The sequence below is a fragment of the Lissotriton helveticus genome, chromosome 4_1, assembly GCF_964261635.1.
Source record: "Lissotriton helveticus chromosome 4_1, aLisHel1.1, whole genome shotgun sequence".
Classification (NCBI taxonomy): Eukaryota; Metazoa; Chordata; class Amphibia; order Caudata; family Salamandridae; genus Lissotriton; species Lissotriton helveticus.
This window is the reverse complement of record NC_136063.1, coordinates 2,118,254,567-2,118,271,193: the sequence shown is the minus strand read 5'-3', so window position 1 is coordinate 2,118,271,193 and position 16,627 is coordinate 2,118,254,567.

The following is a 16,627-nucleotide window of genomic DNA, read 5'->3' as shown; positions in this document are numbered from 1 at the left end:
CAATACTTTTTGACTTATGGACTGTAAAAACGCGAGATCTTAAAATATATACTTCTTGAGCCTCTCAATATCCGGTGAAGAGACTCCATATCATTACAGTTTGTGAACCTGAATCTACGTCCATATAACATACGTCAGACCTCTTTAAACAGGTATATGTTTGACCTGTCCGCTATATGAAATCATCATCCTTTGAATTGGTTGGTTGCTGTCTATCCATATTTTTAACTGTGGCTCCTGAAGAAGGCGTTTTCGCCGAAACGCGCGTCGAGTTAATTCTTCTTCATTAAGTTCTGGACACCCTGCAATAGTCATTTACGGTGTCTTTTTAATCATTGGCTGTTTCTGTATACATTGTATTACTATATGTACTTATTACATTGCATACTTTTAATTGTATAATGTCATATAAATTGAATTGTGTTAACTTTATAATTGATTTTTATTGTGTATATTAAAAATATGTTTGTCTTACATTTATGACCATTCATATATTTCCCTTTTTTACTTGTCTGTCCCTAGTCATAATTGCGTTCCGCATCCCCTTGTCTAGCATTTAGTCTGCCTAGGAATTTTTTGCATATGTGAGGACTGGAAATACAGGGTTCTTGGTGCAGGGAACAGCCAAGGCAAGAACAGGCACAGGCTTGGCCCACCCAATGCATAGATGTGCAGCAACGTTGTGTAAGTAACCGCCATGGAGGGGGGCGTGGCAAGCTGTTTCTAGAACTAGTGGATGAAATGAAGGTACTAACTAGAGCCCAGCAGATGTAGGGCAAGCTCTCTTGCCATGTGATACTACAAGGAAAATAACAAATAACCAAAGTTATAATGACAGTGAGATTAAAAGCATAAGCATAAAATGGTGAAAGGGCATTCAGGTAGAGCTAAGCACCTCTACAAACAAAATTATGGGGAACAAGGATGTAGGGTGACCAGACGTCCCGGATTTCTCCAGACAGTCCTGGTTTTAGGAGGACTGTACTAGCACTTGTCTTAATTTTAAATAACTGTCCTGATTTTTGGGACAAAGGTCAGGTCAATCTGTAAAGCAGGTAAAGGCTCTATTTACTGGTGCCTCTGAAGGCTGAAATGCTTTAAGTAATAATATATGTTTCTGTCAGGCAGCACAGGAGTAGGAGGGCTGCCTGATCCCAGCAGAGACAGGGGGAGCTTACGGTGGAGGGGTCCTTCTATAGATGAATACACACACACAGTCACACACACACACAGTTACAAGCCTAGTCCGTTATATAAACACACATACATTTACAAGCCTAGTGTGTGTATTTGTATGTATGTGCACATATTTACAAGGCAAAGCAAAAAACAGGACAGGCCATATGTAGAAGACTAAAGACTTTAGTCCTACTTTTATGTCTGGCTTGTCCCGGTTTTTGCCTCTCAAAATCTGGCCACCTTATCTGCTGGAAATCTTTCAATTGCAGGAGTCCTTTGATGAAAGGCACGCAACATTGGCGTTTAAGAAGCTGCCTTGGGAGGGGCGTGGACATCCAATAATCTGGCATGATGAGTGAAAAATGTCTATTTCTGAAAAATAAAAACTGAAATTAAATTACCAATAAGAGCCCTGCAGCTCCTTGCCGCGTGATATTACAATGAAAATGACCAAAGTTAAAATCACAGTATGAATAAAATCATAAACATAAAATGGTTAAATAGCCTTCAGGTTACATGTTGTACTATGAAGCTCTGCTGTCTCCCTCCCTTCCCATCCATCCATTTAGCTCAAAGGCGTGAGAAGTAGGCATGCAAGGTGCTGCAGCACCCCCAAAATAACCATGCGGGAGTTTCGAAGATAAATGAGCAATAAAGAGCCTTAAATGTGGGTTTTATTTTGTCACATTTGCTGTCCATTCAAGGACAGAGTTCAAATGTCAAGCTGTGTCTTCTGACATGTTGCTGCCTTTTCTTTTAACATGGAAATGTGTGTTTACTCTTCATTCTCTCTCTTTTCTTGCTGGTGAGAAAGGAAAGGCTGCTGGATGTCATTTTTGCTAACGCACAATACAATGTAAATACGGTACCTATATGTGAACTGTAGATATATTTCAAAATATGTCAGCAGACAGGAAAACACAAATGAAGCCTTTTTTGCAACTCTGATGGAAATACAGGGGCATATTACCAAGGGGGGCGATATGCAATTATCGCCGGTTTAGCGGCCGTTTTCGGCCGCTAAGCGGCGATAATTCTATCGCTCTATTAGCAAGCTGTCGCTAACTGATGTTAGCGACGGCTTTTAGGCGATAGCGAGCGGTTTGCGGCCCGCTTTGCATGTCAGCAATATTTATCGCTAATGACATGCAAAGTGGGCGTACCCAACCTGTTAGCGACAGAAAGCAGTCGCTAACGTTGCTATCGCCTATTAGCAAGGCAGGCGTAGCGATGGAAATCTTCCCGCTATCGCAAAAATTAACGCCTGCTCAGACCAGTTCATAGCCATGTTATCCAATGGGTGGTGGATAACATGGCTAAGAGCATTTTGTCGCTAATGTGTGAATATTGCTGTATTCTCAGCGATATTCACGCATTTCGCCGCTATCGCTGTATATTTTAGCACAATGGAGAAAAACGTTGCTAATAGCATGTTTTCTCCGCTAACATATCCAGCGATAGGCAGCGATAAAAAAATCACCGCTAAGCCTATTTAGCAATAAATATCGCCACTTGTTGGTAATATGCTCCTCAGTTTTTAAAAGCATCAAAACAAATCAAGACTTTACTTGGTGATGTGAAAATGAAAAATATTCACTGAACCTGAGTTCCACATATAGGTTTTTTGTGTGCAATGTAGTTTTATCATTACAACTGTTTGGGCATGATTCATAAAGGTAAATTACACTTTTGAATAGGTTTACACTTTTGCGTAAATTCACTACTTTTCGTTATCCATAGACTGCACTTTTGTTATTGTTATTGTTAATTCCGGCTTCTATAGCGCCAACTCACCGGCAGGTCTCAAGGCGCTTATGACCGAAAAAGCAACAATTACATGATTGTCAGAAACAAAAAAAGCAACATCATGTTTAGACCGGGCACAACATATCCCTGAACAAAAAGGTTTTTAAAATTTTTCTGAAACGGAGGAGATTACCCTCTTTACGGAGGGTTTCAGGTAGTTTGTTCCAGATTTTTGGAATCAGAGCAGAGAAAGATCTCCCACCTTTTGTGGCCAGCTTAAACCGAGGGCATACCAACAGCTGTGCATCTGAGGACCTTAATCTCCGTTCCGGGTTATATAGCTCCAACCGTTCCTTTATGTACACAGGTGCTTGCCCATAGATTGCCTTATGGGCAATACACAGGCTTTTAAAGACAGACCTTTGTCCAATGGGCAGCCAATGGAGGCTCTGCAACAGTGGAGAGGCATGGGATCGTCTTGGAAGTTTAAAAACAAGGCGTGCAGCATCGTTTAAAACCACCTGCAGTCTACTGATCAGGGTTTTTGGAAGGCCTAGATAAAGGGCATTGCCGTAGTCTAGCCTTGAAATTATTGTGGCAGAGACTACGGTACGAAGCATAGACTGGGATAAAAGGGGGACTAACTTACGCAATTGTCTGATTAGACCATTGCAAGTGCCTACTACAGTGGAGATCTGGCTGCACATTGAAAGTTCGCTATCAATCTTGATACCCAGACTTTTCACCTTATCCGCTGGTATGGGAGTTGGGCCTAATTCCTGGGGCCAATACAGGTCACTCCATGGGGAGCATGTGGATGATATAACTAGAACCTCTGTTTTTTCAGGATTGATCTTCAAAAGGTTCCTGGTCATCCAGCTCACTGTAAATCTTAGAACATCTTGCGCATAGGTCTGTGCCGGCACTGTATTCTCTATGCTCAATAAAAGTTGGGTGTCATCAGCGTAGTTAAATACGCGACATCCCATCTTTGCCAGGGAGCTAATCAAAGGCTGCAGGTATAAGTTAAAAAGAAGTGGGGACAAAGCGGAACCTTGAGGAACCCCGCACTTCAAGTTCCCCACCTCCGATACCTTATCCCCCAACTGAATCCTCTGCGTTCTCCCTACTAAAAAGGATTCCAACCATCTATAGGCCGTGTCTCGAATCCCGCAATTCGCCAGTCTATCCAGGAGCAGAGTATGGCTGACAGTATCGAACGCCGCCGATAGATCTAAAAGTATCAGGGCGCTCGGTTTCTTACTGTCAGCCATCCCTCTAAGTTCGTCCAGCACCGAGAGCATCACCAACTCGGTGCTGTGATGTGCACGAAACCCCGCCTGTAGATCATGGAGAGAGTGGTGTAACTCCAGAAACGAGGCCAGGGCCTTCAGTACATGTTGCTCAAGGATTTTTGACAGGAACGGGAGTTGAGAAATTGGCCTATAGTTTTTCAGAGTATTAGGGTTTGCTCCCGGTTTCTTCATTAGCGGCTTCACTCGAGCTTCTTTGAAGCTCACTGGTATCCGACCTGTAACTAATGAATTATTCAGGAGAGAGAGGATACGATCTTCTAAAATATGCCGTGCTAAACGAAATACGTTAGGTGGGCAAGGGTCCGCCGGGGAGCCAGATTTGACTTTACTCATAAGTGACTCAAGGGTCATCGCATCCATCAGGGGAAAGTCTGAAATACCAGTTTCTGCCGGCGTCTGAGCAGCCTGCAACTTGATGGATTCAGTCATATGACCATTCCCGATGTCCTGTAGAATGGTCTCTACTTTCTCTAGAAAATAGCTTTGAAAGGTGTCGCAGCTAAAAGCTATATCCGTATTTTCAGGTTTTTTGCTCAATTCCGTCAGAATTTTGAATGTTTCCTTCTGGACATTTCCAGCTTGCTTTATACGATTTTCATAATATTTAGCTTTAGTGTCCAGAATAAGCTTCTTATAGATATTGAGCAAAGTTTTATATTGCTCTCGACTTTCCTCATCTTTTTTCCTCCGCCAATTTCGTTCTGAATTACGAAGCTTCTTTTTGTGTTCCCTTAGGTCAGATGTAAACCATGGAGCTCCCTTTCCAGCTCCTTTTACCCTTTGCTGCTTTTCTGGTGCAATCTGGTCAATTGCTCTGATCAGATTGTCAGTAATGTACCTATACTCCTGATCTAGGTCAGTATTAGGGATAGTAGGGAGGACCAATTCCGAAAGAATAGAAGACAATGTTTGTAAATCAACTTTCTTCCATTGGCGGACCTTCTGCATTTTTGGTGGCGGTTTCATTAGCTTTGTGTTAATAGGTACATCACAATAAATTAAGTGATGATCTGACCAAATGCAAGGTAAAACCCTCAAAAGTACTGCTTTGGGGTCTAACGTCCAGATGAGATCAAGAATATGTCCTTTAATATGTGTAGGGGTGTCTACCAACTGTCGAAATCCCAGAGAGGACATAGTGCTCTCCAAAAAGCGTGCAGCTGGTTCCTTTAATTCTCTATCCCAATGAAAGTTAAAATCTCCAGTTACTACTATATTTTTGTATCGGGAACAAAGATCCGATATAGTAGCCATAAACAAATCATTAAAACCTGGGTTAGAATTTGGTGGACGATATACTGTAAAAATTACTAAGCACTGGTTATCAAACACAATCTTTACTGCGAGTGTGTCAGCTAAGTCCACAGTCTCTGCCAGTATTTTGGTTACAGTTAGAGATTTTTTAAATATAATCGCTACTCCCCCCCCTCGGGCGTTATCTGCACGATTGTGCCAAATTATATCATACTCACTCGGGACCGCTGCTATGATGTCTGGTAATGAGCTATCCCCGAGCCATGTCTCCGAGAGGGTAAGCACATCAATATCCTCATTTTGGAGTAGGGTAAAAATCTCCAGACTGTGTTTATGTAGAGATCGTGTATTTAAGCAAGTTAGCTTTAAAGAATGTGGCCGAGTATCTAATAATGCTATGGAAGAATTTAAAATGGACAAAGCGTCCAATACGGTTATAGTAGCAGGGTCCAGAGAGTGTCCCCCTGTATCTAAAAGATACAATTCCTCCGAAGAAAAAATACGCCTCTGACCAGAGCCCCCTGCCCCTGCGCCCGTTCGTGCGCGGACGGGCGCAGACGGGCTGGACTCTGGCGTGACTCCGGCGTGCTCACGCAGCGCGTGAACGCTGCGCGTCAGCATGGCCGCCCTAAATACCTGGGAGTGAGGCACTAGCGCGTCAACCACGATGGCGGCGCCGAGCGTCCAGTGCTTCCCAAATGCTTCCCCTAAGATGGCCGCCGGTGAAAGGGAAGGAAAAGGACCCGCAAAGCGCGGTGGTTAACTTCAGTTTTTATCGTGCGGGTAAGTGGACATAAGTATGGCCAAGTTAAAATCAGGGGAAATAAACAAAATGCAAATCAGATACAAAACGGGTAATTTTTTAAATTACAACACTAGCCAGCACAATATTATTTCAAGAGCGTGGTCACAAGCGTGGTCGCTGCTTTGGCGCTGCAATACTGTGTAACGCGCCCTATCTTGTAGTAATTTACACTGTTGTGGCAAGTTCAGCACTGTACATGACCAACCACTGTTCAGTTCAAAGACTTTATTCGGTTTACAAAATAGAAAACCATAAAAGATTACAGATCTCATAAAAAAACAGGGCATATCCAAATCCTATACATATTATACGACAATCCCATTGTATACATAATAAGATATATAAACGCTGTATATAAAAACTATTAAAAACACACTATTGTTACAGAATGGGTGGGCCATCCAGTTAATAAAAGGAGATACCAGCATTACAGATGAATTAATTAACTGGTTGAATGGGCCATATGGCCTCAACACTGTATTACAGAAAGGAAACAGCCATCAGTTAAAAATTAATTTTCCATACATTTTCTATATTTCAATGAACATTTCAAAAATCCAACCACAAATGGGATGCATTCAGGCTTTTACATTTGTATAAAATAAAGGGCTGGGCGCACTTTAGAAAAATTTAATTTTTTTAAAAGTGATTTTAAAAAGAACCTCTGGGCAGCATCATAGAAACTACATAAAAACATGAAGTGCAGCAGGTCCTGTGGAGACACTCCGTCGCAGCCACAGGGTGCTAGCTCTAGTCCTCTATGTCACCCTAGAGGAACAGCAAGTAAAAAATGGAAATAATCCATTCTAAACCTGGTCAATAGGAACCGCTCACGGTTCGACAAAGGCATTAAAAGATAAGGCTCAGTACCCGGAATAGTTTTTAGCATCACAAATTTCCGGATGCTAGTTTTTGATAGTTCTACCCCGTCTCTGTTTGCTTTTCTGAGCAAGATAAAAGATTCCTTTACAAACGCCACATCTTCTGCAGTTATAAAACCAGGTCTTAAAAACAAGTCTGGGCGCCCCAGATCACTAAAACAACCCTTTATATATTTTAGCCATGGGATATCAAGCATATGGTACAGACTCATTACTTCTTTCAGTAGCTCATGATTAAGGCTTAAGGGCCAGATGTAGGAGCCAAAATACCGGTCGGTAACGGCGATTTCGGCCGTTACCGACCGGTATTTAGGAATTGGCATGTAAGGTGCATGTCATTTACAGAATCGGTAAATTTACCGATTCGGTAAATATACAGAATCGGTAAAATACCAAATCTGTAAATTTACCGATTCTGTAAATGACATGTAGGTGGCACTTCAGAAAGTGCCACAGGCCCTTACGAGTCGGTATTTTACCACCCAATACTATTGGGTGGTAAAATACCGAATACAGGTGTGCATGCACATCTGTGCATGCACACAGACATGCCCTTAGGGCATGTATGTGTGCCACATGTAAGACGTGCCTGTATTTGGGGTGCTAGAGGGTGTCAAAGTGACACCCCCTGCACCCTTGCAGAAATCGGTATTTACCGAATCGGTACATACCGATTCGGTATTGCCCATTGATTCCTATGGGCTTCAAGGCCCCTAGGAATCAATGGGCAATACCGAATCGGTATGTACCGATTCGGTAAATACCGATTTTTACAGATTCGGTAATTCAAATACAGAATTTACCTACATCTCCCTCCTTCTATTTTACCGATTCATAAATACCGAATCGGTAAAATTCGGTATTTATGAGTCGGTAAAATAGAATTACCTACATCTGGCCCTAAGTCTTTATTCAGCCAACAATTGAGCCAGAAGAGCAATGGACGTATAGCCAGAGTATCAGAAATAAATGCAGTCCCAGTCTCTTCATGTACTATTAGTTTAGCGGTACCTTTGGGAACCCCCAGCAGTTGTTTTAAGAAATTATTCTCAGCCACCTGAATTCTCTCCGAGGCTACATAACTACTGGTTCTGCAGCACTCGCTCATTGAAAATAATGGAGGCAAGGACTTACTACAAAAGTTATTAGAAAAGTGCAGTTTGTGAATAGCACTTTGTAATGAGTTATGTAGTACTACTCCAGTACTACAAAACATACTACACATTTTGACAAAAATGCTTTCTTCATTAACTCTAACCCAGATTCCATTAATACCTAATTACAAGGATGCGAGCACAGTGGCTGGAGCCCTTAAACCTAGATATAAGTAAAGTATAAGGTAGGAAGGTGTATAAGCCACATTAAATATAAAATATTGTTTGAAAAAGAAGTAATTGGAAAGTACACAATCTCAACAATATGGACAATTATAATCATATAAGTGCTTTATTGTTCACGGTTTATTTCCATCCAAAGCTGATTATCATAACTTTAATCTGATATTCACAGCTTTTGTCAATACGAAGTATACACAACAATTCGACTATGAACTTCACTGCTTATTTACAGTGCAGTATATACATGGATATTTAATAACGGACCATCATGGCTCTCTCATTCTGGATATGTATTGAATGGCACACCCATTAATCCGGTATGGTGTAGTCGATCATGTTCAGAGCATATCTTAAAGGTATCAGAAAAAGTCATGTTTGTCCACAGACTACATGGGACCTGTCAGAAAAAGTATCTGACTGGCGGTTCAATGGCATTGAATTTAATTTAAGATTTGTCCCAGTCAAGAATCCCAGCACATCATAAATAATCCAATTCTGCCTTGAGACTCCAAAGCTCCAATACCAACCTACTTCAAGTATCAGGCCTTCGGTTCCACAGCGGCGAATGCAATTTCAGCGTCAACCCACTCATAGAGGATTTTTCTACCCAAAAATTGAGAAAGTTATTTTCTATGTTGGGACTTAGAAGAAATTTGCACAGATTTCTTTTAAAAAGTGACAAAGTCCCTTTGTGGAAAGAAATTTCAATGTTTCCCCCCAAAAAAGTGACAAAGTCCCATTCTGAAGCGATCGTTAGAAACTTTTTTATTTCTATACTTTTCCCCAGTGCCAATCCACTTGCTGTGTTCGACCAGGGCTCCGTTGAGGTAAGCCTCAAATCCTGCTTAGGTCTTGTCTTCCACTATTATAGACTATCACTGGAGCTTTTTTCTTTTTTGGACTATTTCTACTTATTATCTTGTTTATTAAATTGTACTCGATTTTTCTGTTGAAGTTTAATATTTTTGGTGTTTTGACTTTATGACTATTTTGGTACAGCATAAATCATTTACACACTGCCCTAAATTAAGCCATAACCATAACTACCAGGTGGATGAGCTCAAGTTAATTAAGTGATTTAGTATTTCACCTTCATAAGAAGTGTTTTATTGCTGGAAGTGGGCAGTTACCCACCTCAAATAATAATCCGCTTCCTTACACTATTTAAAGCTAATATTTGAGTAATAAATTATGCAACCCAAGGAAACGTAATGCCAATATTATTACATTGGTTCAAGATGCATTGATATATTAAAACAAAAAAGTAAAATAATATTTCCATAAAGTTCATCACAACTTGTTTACACCATTGTTTGTTTCATTTAAACATGATGAATGATGAGATCTTTTATTTTGGAGATAGAATATCTAATAATATAATTTTAATATTTGTGTCATTATTATGATCTGTGAGATATTATATAAATATATTGCATTTTGTTGATGATCAAATAAATATTATATTTTATATTTATTCACAGTGGTGTATTTTGTAATTCACAGCGTTTAAAGTGAGATTGGATAATAATGTTTTCCCCGTAGTTTTAGGTTCTTGTTCTCAAAGGGGTAATATTTTGGCTATTAGTAATTATAACTCTGGCCCATTGATGTAGACAGGCTACTATCCCTTTATTTGGGTGCTCACTATTCCAACACTTATAATATTAGTAGCTCAGGATAATTTTATTGAACATAATAAGCTGTTATTTCATAAAATAAACGTGGTACTTGAACGTCAAAAGTTCTTCAAACGTGTTCAAGGGAAGAATGAATCTGTTAAGAGTTATATTGCAGTGTTAAGAGGTTTCACTCAACGTTGTGTCTTTTGTGAACTTAATGACTCTCTAATTCGTGATCAGTTGGTTCGATGCACCAATAACTGCAGAATACAAGAAAAGCTATTGGCAAAGAACCCTACTTTGGAAGAAGCGATTTCCATTGCACAGTCTATCGAACATACTGCTAGATGCCTGAAAGAAATCAGGATAACTGAGGAGGTGGATGCCTCAGTACAGGTTGATGAAACTAGCAACAATGTGTTGAAAGTTAAAAATAAAGGAGATCCACCCAACAAACCCACGAAGGTGTGGAAAAGTAAATTTTGCCATGTTCTATGTCCCTACGCCCCACCCATCCTATGTTATGTGTGCATGATCAATATGCATATGTTGTTCCCCATTTCTGATTAAAGACGCAATTACAGTTGTGTCCACCTCTAGTATGTTAGTTTCTAGTCCTCGTGAATACTACGAATATCAGGCCTATGTAAGTAATGTTGCCACGTTTCTCAGTGTGCACGTTATTCAATTATAAAGTCCCCGTTTCCAGGCCTCAAAAGGGCCCGGACCACAGATTCAGTTCCTGTCTCCTGAAAGCCTCGCTGAGGAGCGATACAGCCCCCACCTGTATCCTCGACCCTTCACTTACTTCCTGCCTCGCAGTGCCCGGTGCAGCCTGGCTCTGCCTCTGAGTCTGCCAAAAGTATGTTATAGTTCCTGCTATCAGTTCAGTCCTCCTCCTCTGCATTCCTAAGCTACTGAACTGCATCAATAGTTTCCGTCATTGTCTAGCCTTCTCGTCTCCATGTTAGAGAAATACTGTATTTTAATGGTCATTTAATATTCTTCATCACGCACTACATGTAGAATAATGCATGGTCCAGTCTTAGAATCAGGTTAGCCTCTCCCCTCATGACTTCTAGTTTATATCAACATGTTCCCTAAACATTAGATACCAGATAGGGTTTAGGTACATGTCGCTCCGACCCTCCAGACTCTAGTCTCTGCTCCTAGCACAGAGTTCGTAGCCCCCAGCTTCTCCTAGTAACACGTCATTGCTAGTTTTCGCGCACCATTAGGTTAGAGGTCCCGGCTCCTTAGGTAGCCCCCTCCTATGTGTCCGCCCATTCATGACATATTCTGTTACGTTTACATCACATGTCTAAGTGAACTCCCAGTTACACCCCTTATTACTGTTATCTCTCGCGACTGCTACGCGTCACGCCTTCTGCTCCACCCACTGCTACGCCTATTGCAATGTAATGCTATGTGTTTGCGCTATGTATATAAATCAATGTTTTGTTATTAAATGTTAGCGCGCTCATCCCAGACCCAGCCCCAGCAGCTGCTGGGCCCCTTTTGTCCTGTTCCTATGCAGGTTGTCCTGATCCTGTCCTTATGCTGTAATAAACCTGCAGAAACTCCTACTACCTCGAATCTTGACTCTTATTTATTGAGCTATCTGTTATTCATTCATTCATCCAAAAATAGGGTATTATTTATTTATTTACCACATAATGGCGCCCGAATAGGGACTTGCCCTTTCCCCACGCGTCGGTGAAGCCACGCCGACCCCCTGACCCTCTGCAGTCGTGACGGAACTCTTCTGCGCAGTGGCAGATATTTCTGCTCAAGTATCCCTCAGGCCCACGGAGGAGACGGAGGAGGCGGTCCAGCATCCGAACGAGACGGTGGAGGAACGCGGCGAGTCCCGACCAGAGCCCAAGCCGAGAGTCCAAGGTCCGAGGTATCCGGAGGTCCGCCCGTAATTGAAGTTCAAAGTCCGAAGTTCGTCGTCGTAGTCCAGTCCCGTCCGAGGCCTTCCGTTCCGTGCTGCCCGGTGAGTACCATTGCTGGGGTAGTGTCTAGACAGGGTCAGTCTAAATTGACTCCTGGTCCGTGGGTTGGTGGTACCCAAGCCCACAAACGAAGTGTTCACCTAGGTGGATACGGGTCTTGATGTGTTCCTTTATGGGACCGGTATGTTCCGTACTGTTATAGCAGTGCATCCAGTAACTCTAGTCTGTTCCGTTCTCGAGAATTCTGTTCTGTTTCCGTTTTCAGTATTTTCAGGTAGTATTCTGTTCGAACTGTTATTCATAATGTTGTTTAATGTATTTCCAATGTCGTGGTATGCCTGAATTGTTTTCCCAATTGTTATTGTTTTTCGTGTATTGTATTGTGTTCCGATTCAAGTTTAGAATGCCGCTCTTTTCCAAGTTACGTCAGTTAAAAACTAGAAAGGGTCTGCTAGAAGCAGCAGTTCCTGTTCCGCCTAGGGACAGTCCAGGTCACTTTATGTATCAGAAACATGGCATAAGCGCCATATTGTATCTAGATTTATGGGTAGAGTATACCAAACAGTTAGAAGAAAAGTATAGATGGCCCGTCTCGGGTACATGGGATGCCGAATGTATCATGCGAGTAGAAGAAGCATTATGGAAAAAGGAAGCCAGACAGTCACAGAAAGATGCCATCGAGTTATGGCGTAAGGAAGCGCATAGAAGAACGGAAAAGGAAGTCAGAAAGTCAGAGTTAAGTAGAGAATCCCAAGAACGAGCCCAAGAAAGAGAATTAATCGAGATAGGTGAACAAGTCAAAGCCGAACAGTCAGACAGACAGAGGCATGCCCTTATTAAGGGTATGTATCCTCTCCTTGCAGAAGGCTTGCCAAAAGCGACCCCAGAGGCACCCAGTAATTTCCCGCCACCATTAGTTCCGACCAAGCTACGTCACAAACCGACCGCAGCTGATATTTTTATTTCGTCCTATTTGGACGACACAGTCCCAGAATATGCAAATCCAGTTCGCGCTCCGCCTGTCCCTGTAAATCAGGCACTTCCCGTTCCTCCAGACACCGGAGTACCTGTTATGGTACCCCCGGGTCAGCCAGCCATACAAGTTCAGCCCACGTTACAATTACCGACCCTGCAAGCACGAAGAATGTCAGTCGACGATTCTAGTCTAGGGGCCGCAGGAGGAGGTCCTCCTCAAACCCCGCCGCCACACAAGCGTTTATCAGCACTCGAATTACATGCTCAAGCATCACAGCGTACTCCTAAAAGTAATAAGTCTGTTGCAGAAATCAGACAAGCCCTTGCCGAATGTGTCTATGATCCAGTTCCAGGCGAATATACTATGGTTTTATATTCCTTACGTATAAGAAGGGTGACCGAGTATCTAGTCACCTTACCAAATATGAAAGAAGATCTAGACAGAATATATCGTTTCATCCGTACAGGGGATGATCCAGAAAGTATTGGCGAGATTATGTCTCAAAGGAAAGCCGAGATTCAGCTCATGATATTAAAGTTCCTGATCAATTGTCTAATAAGGGAACAAGATTACCCGTCTAAAGATCCCGCCGAGATGAGAATCCTAACAAGGTGGAGTGATAATATAGCCGAGGGTAAGCACAAGACCATTAGTGCCATGGAAAGTATGTACAAGAAAATTCGTAAAGAAATAATAAGGTTACACGAACAGCGTAAAGCAGCACAAGTAAGCGAGAAAGAAAGTATCTCTGATCCTGAAGAGGAAGACGAGAATCCCACCAGAATAGCGTATGTAGGAAAATCCAGATTTCCAGATCGCCATTTACGTCCAGAACCTAAGTCTATTTCTCATCATCCAGCACCAGAACGAGAGCCTCGCTCTCTAGAACAAGTATTTCAAGCTACCGATCACATTCTAAAATCACGAGTCGGTTATAGCGAATTAAGTACCATGCACGAACAAGAACTAGCCCGATCAGCAGTCCGATGGATTACTGATTCTACCACTTTTCCAGACGAAATAGTGGCATAAATGTTTCTGAAACTGCCCCCAGCCGAGCAACGACTGGTGGGTATGTATATGATCCAGCACCTCATTACCCTGTATGAGGGTCAACATTCCGATCCAGGCCCGTTACATGATATCCTGAACGAGTTACTCCAGTACAGATGGAGAGGTCTAGGTACCGATTTAATTAGTGTCATTCTAGAACAACGCCACAAATATAGAACGTTCTTGAACCCGCATTTTGTTCATGTCTCACCCCCAGAAAGTAAACCATTCTACATAGACAGACAGCATCCGTTACGAGAAGTCCACCCAGTCCAAGGGGCGGGTGGCGAAATGCAACGAGTGTTTGTATACACTCCAATTTCAAAGATGGAACTTCTTGAAATGAAGAAATTAATTCCCTGTCATGACAAAGATCCAGCGGGGTTCCATAGAGAATTAAAAGACATGCTCCGTATGGGAGAATACACTTACCCAGATGTCATTAAAATGTTAAAGGTTCTGCTACCCGCAGGGGTGTATGAAAAGTTAAAGGAAAAAGAATGGGAGGTGGGAGAGAAAAAGATCGATTGGGCAGCTCTAGAAGCTGAAGATAAGGCACGAGTACCAGGTACCGGTCTTGGAGATAAATGTAAAGAATTACCAGAATTATTGATTCAAGTTTTACCCAGATTATTGACAACTAGAAAAGAAGACTGGGATGCAATCTCAGCCTGTAAACAGAAACAAGATGAGGATATTAGTGATTTTTATTCTAGATTCGAAAAATGTTTTAGTATTAACAGTGGTCTCAAGACAAGTAGTGAGTCATACCCTCACCTTTTTGTTACTAAATTAGTCGAGAATTCAAGTCCACAAATTAAAAATCGAGTTTTGAAAGTCGAAAGCACCTGGCAAGCCAATACTCCGTCCCAGATGCTCCAGATGCTCCAGTATCACCAGAATAGAATCAGAGAAGAGCAAGAACACGAAAGAAAACGTATGAAAGACACGAAAATGAAAGTGCTAGTTGCACAATCTATTCCTCAAGACAGACAGAAGAGGGGTCCGAATCAAGCCAGTCATCCTGCGGCTCCCGTTAAAGGGAACTGCAATTATTGTAAACAGCCAGGTCATTTTATAAACGAGTGTGCAGTTCTGAAACACAACATAGCTACTGGTAAGACTAAAGAAAGACCACGTCCGCCAAGACAAGAACAAGTTTCACAGACTCCTCAGTCACAGAATGCACAACAGACAGTTACAACACCGCAGCCTATTGCTGCAACACAGCACGTTACATCGCAGATGTACCAGTATGCACAGTCCGAGTATCCAGAGTACCAGTCATATTCATGAAACAGCCTAGAGAGGGAGGTAGGCTTGCCTCTCATCGAGATACCTGTAGACCAAGAAGGTCCCTATGTTCATAGTCAAGTATTAGGGAAAGACAGAAAGTTTTTGATCGATACAGGGGCAAGTAGGACCACAATTAGTCATGCCGAAGTTCCAGGGGCTCCGCTCTCAGGCTCAAGAAATGTTTCCCTTGGATTTTCAGGAAAACCCATAGTTAATGAGATATCAAAGCCAGTTACTCTAGAAGTAGGTCCATTGTCCCGTACTACTGATCTGTTACTTACTAAGTCATGTCCAGAAAATCTATTAGGAATTAAGACATTGAAAGAATTAGGTGCAGTTATTTGCTGTTCCCCAGAGGGAATACGTCTGTTCCTACGTGACTTTAAGGGTCACTATGTGTTACGAGGTTTTGATTCAAGATTGTCTAATGTTCCGCAGCATTTATGGGCGCAAGGTCCAACTGATGTAGGTTACATGCAAATCACACCCTACCGTGTGACTCTCAAACCAGGTGTAGTGTTACCACGAATCAGACAGTACAGATTACCACCTGAGGCTGTAGCAGCCCTATCCAAAATTATTGACGAGCTCATGGCTCAAGGAGTAGTCGTAGGAACTGACTCCAATATATGTAATTCTCCGATCATTCCAGTCATGAAACGTACTGATCCAAATGCACCCCCAGTATATCGATTAGTGATTGATTTACGAGAGCTTAATAAATGTATTATTCCTCAGTATCCAGTTGTCCCAGACATTTCTTCCCTGTTAACAGCCATTGATTCCGAAGCCATGTTTTTCACTGTTATTGACCTCAAGAATGCATTTTTTAGTGTTCCAATTCATCCAGACAGCCAGTTTCTTTTCGGATTTTGTTTAAATGGAAGGAGCTATATGTTTACACGCGCTCCTCAAGGTTTCACAGAAAGCCCTAGCATTTACAGTCAAGCACTCAAGAGACAACTAGACAACATTCACATGCCAACTGACACTGCCCTGCTCCAGTATGTCGATGATCTACTAATCACGGCCCGTTCTGAACGTGACTGTGAGCGTGCATCACTTACAGTCCTGTATTTTCTAGCCGAGATGGGGCACAAGGTGTCACCTTCGAAGCTTCAATTCTGTGTCCAGCAAGTGGTATACTTAGGACACTTGCTGTCCAAGAGGGGTAGGCAGTTGACACCCGACCGTATCCAGTTAATAG